The sequence below is a fragment of the Pyxicephalus adspersus genome, chromosome 12 (assembly GCF_032062135.1).
Source record: "Pyxicephalus adspersus chromosome 12, UCB_Pads_2.0, whole genome shotgun sequence".
Classification (NCBI taxonomy): domain Eukaryota; kingdom Metazoa; phylum Chordata; class Amphibia; order Anura; family Pyxicephalidae; genus Pyxicephalus; species Pyxicephalus adspersus.
Window position 1 is genome coordinate 48,081,395 of NC_092869.1, and position 4,257 is coordinate 48,085,651.

Below are 4,257 nucleotides of genomic sequence, written 5' to 3' on the forward strand. Positions count from 1 at the left end.
GGCATTCATCATCTGCAAATATTTAGTCTTGCTTTGTGTTCAGGACTTGAGCAAAAGTTTCCTCTCTTGCATGGCTGACGTAACCCTGGGGGGATCATTAGCACCGGGATGACCAATCAACATACAGCAGTCAATACACAAAGCACAGAATCCACTAAACCTTCAATGAACTCCAAATCCACTTCAGCCAGCCCCGGAGAGGGGTGCTGGGAGGGGTAAGAGTTTGACATAAAACACATCAAACCAACATTTTTGTTCTCCATTACAATAATTAAATCTCAACCCGCTTGCGCAAATCTGTCGCAGGAACCTTTAAACCGTTAACCTGTGTGAACTGTGAATAAAATAAATACTTCTTCACTCTTTGGATTTGGCCAGTGACCTCCGGCAGCTGACAAAGAGCGCAGTGTATCCAGAAGACGCTCTTCCCCCAACACTGTGACATATACAATAAATATGATTTTTTTTTTAACTATAGGAACATAATGAAATTATATAGTTTATTTCATACAATTTTCCAAGTGTGCCTCTGACCTGCCAGGAAACAAACACATTAAGCATTCTGGCACAAAGCTCGCTCTGCATTTCAGTTCCAGTGTAAACACGAAATTTTATTCAAATGCCGCCATTTTGTAGTGTAATGGTTCCATTCATATCCCTTGACCTAATACAGGGCTGGGGAAAGACTCCATAACATGCAAGTGTACGAACCAAATGTCTCCACCAAATGAGCAGTGAATGACTTTAGCAGTATGGGTTGCGGGTTTTACCCCATTTGAGAGGCCCAAGGTTGCCGATTCCCCTGCAGACCCCTTAACCCAACCTTGGTGCTCCCCAGATTTCTTGCTGTTTCCTCAGCAGAAAATAGAAACGTGCAACAAATACATATTATAATTTATTGTATAATACTAAAATATTATTTATAAGCACTTCATATCAGCGGGCATATTACATCCAATCATTTCATTATTAAATAAATAGACATAAAAAAAGAATTCTCAAATCAGCTTGGCAAACCTTAATGTTAGAACCTCGACAAACTAAAACTGAGCATTTCTACTCTGATTTCACCTGCGCAATATCTATCATGAATGGCGCTGATTGTCATTATACTCCAAGAAGATTTTAATATATGATCTCTTTTTATGGCAAATTGTACGCTTTTGTTGAGGTTGGTGGTTTGTTTGGATTTTATACATTGGCAGATAATGTGTGAAAGTAAAACTGCTCTAATTTCTCAAAAGAGACCAATGGGCTTTTCCAGACCATTCAATCAACTTGATTGTCCAATGATGGATGGTCACCAGAAGATGTGAGAATGACTGGGGCAACAATTCAACTGCTATTCATACCCAGCCTTCTGATATATTACAAATAAATGTGTTGAGATGTATAGACTAGGTACACACGTGCAATAATTCTCGTTAGAAAACGAACGACTAACAATTATGCACGATTATTTTAAACAATTGTATTGTGCAATTCTGTACATGCTGTAACGATACGATAGTTCAAATATATTCCACCAATAGTGTACACACGCTAGATACGATCGTTTGAACAATGCAGGGAGTGACATGTAAAGCAGAAAGTGTACTGCAGAACAATCCACAATCACTGAACGATCGTACACACAATAGAAAGTGAAGTCTTCCGTTTCCAGTAACAATCCTCGTTCATCAGCGTCGTTGTTCACTTTTTTTGTTAACTATTATCAGATGAATGGTCGTTAGTTTGTTTCCAAGGATAATTATTGCACGTGTGTACGCAGCTTTAGGCTAGGTACGCACCTTCAATAATTGTCATTTGAAAACAAACGATCAGTGAATATTACGGATATTTGTGAACGATCGTATAGTGTCTGAATATGTAAATGCTGATAACGATACGATACACATGCTAGATGCGCTCGTTTGAACAATACAGGAAGTGACGTGTACCGGAGGAAGTGATGTTCAGGAAATAACGGGTCTGAGAGTTATTATAAAAGGAACGATCATTCGGCACACTGCTCCTCTATCTCTCTCCAGGCAATATGGCTTTCCGAGCCCTCTCAAGGAAGAAAAAAGCAGCTTTTGCTATGGTGAATCTGCGTGAATCTGCTAAGTGTGGAGCAAGATGAAGATGATGTGCAAGGTGTGAAGAAGCGCCGGGTTTGGTGGAAAGATTGGCTGATGGACCGAGACAAAATTTCCCAATGAGAATCTGAGACGGGAACATCCCCAGACACACACACAAGTTATGCTTATGCACATATTTATAATACTAACATACATAAATACACATACACACAGTAAAGCTCCGTGCAATGAACGTTCATTCATTGCACATGCTCAGATTATTCACGATCACTATCCGACTGTACACACAATAGATAGCAAATGATCGTCGCCCAATCAGACTCGCCGGGTTGGTCGTTCATTTCCAGAGACTTTCCTCGCTCGTTGGCATTGTTGGTCAGTCGATGTGCACTTTTTTTGTTAACGATTATTGTTTCCAAGGATAATTATTGCACGTGTGTACCCAGCCTCTCTGTATGTGTAGATAACATAAATCAGCCCATCAGTCCCTGCTAACAATATCTCCCAATGTTATCGCTTGCTAATGGTTGTTATGTATGTTTAATGGGATTGAATCATTGATTGATTGATAGGAGTTTGCTAAGCAAACTGGATTATCACCTTGTAAGAGAAAAGAGGCTTAGTTTAGGAAATAAAGGGAAGCTCTGCTGATTTCACCATCCAATCACATGCAAAATAAAAACAAAAAAAAAAGTAGACTACAAAAAGTACGAATGATTCCGCTAATATGTTATCAGCAAATGTTTCCTCATTCAATCAATGCCCAATATAAAAGTCTGCTAATCTATAATCTATGTATATGTCAATCCAAAACTACTCTCTGTCTTGTCATGATGTAACATAAATATTCTATACATAGCGCTGTGTGTTTTTAGTTTGTGTTTAAATTCAAAAATTACCCAGGGAGCAGAAATATGACCACAAATAGGAGGAATATTCAGTATTATACCATTAAATACATTAGTTTTATACAATAATTCCTTCTCACTTGTATAACTTTTATATTCCTTGGTTTGATTCTCCCTATTCTAAACATCTCCCTATCTATCATTTCTTCTCCTCACAGGAATCCCCCAGAGAATGATTAGAGAGGAATATGAGACACAAAGCTGAGAATTGTCTAATTTTCTTCCTGCTTTGTCTGCAAATATCGCCAAATCGGCTCCGAGAGCGCAAAGCTTAGCGTCGGCCATCTGCGGGGATTTACTGAATAATGTTATAATAGCGCAGAAATATTATATAATAAATCTATATTCTGTGTCCTGGATGGTGCTTCTGCTCCTCTCAGCAAAATCAATTAACGGAACACACAGGGTTAAATTGCTGCAGCTATGTCAGAGCTGCTATGGTATACGGCAGCGCCATAATAAAGGAGATTTATTGGGGACTCCAAATTTCTGCAGTCAGAGCGGAAATCACTTTTATCATTTCTTCCATTTTTATTGCTGAATCTAATAGAGAGCAAAGAGAAACTGGGGATATCAAAATAAAAATATAGGAATCCAAGATATAGAGAAATGGTGGACAGAGACCCCGGGTTTATTCTTCTCTTTATTATATATGTGACCCCGGGAATCAGGGCAAACAAAGTGCCCCATCTGCCCCCATTCATTTACTGCACACAGTTGCCCTATTTCTCAATATTCTGTCAGCAAATTCTGCGTCCTATCTACCCCACTGCAGTCCATATACACAATATGCCCCATACCCACCTCTGCAGCCTCCACACCCAATATGCCCCCCTATTTCTCCACAACATGTCCCTTCCCCCATACCCAGTGTTTACCCCCTATAGTCAGTACCCCCAGTATGCCCATCTCCCCCCTGCAGTCAGTACATATTTATCCCATCTCCGCAGTGTGGCCCATCTTTCCATCTGCAGTCAGTACACATTATGCCCCATCACAGTTATTACCCCATTGTTCCCCATTTCTCCCCCAGTACTCCTTGTGTGCCCCCTGTATTTGGTACACATTATGCCCCATCTTTCCAGTATGCCCCATCTCTCCCCGTATATTCATTATCCCGAATATACCTCATCTCTTCTCCTGCAGGAAGTACCCCGTGTGCCCCATTCCCTTGCTGTCATTACCCTCAGTGTACCCCTTTTCCCCCCTTAGTACCCCAGTACACCTATCTCTACCCTGCTCTCAGTACCAACAAAATGCCAATTTCT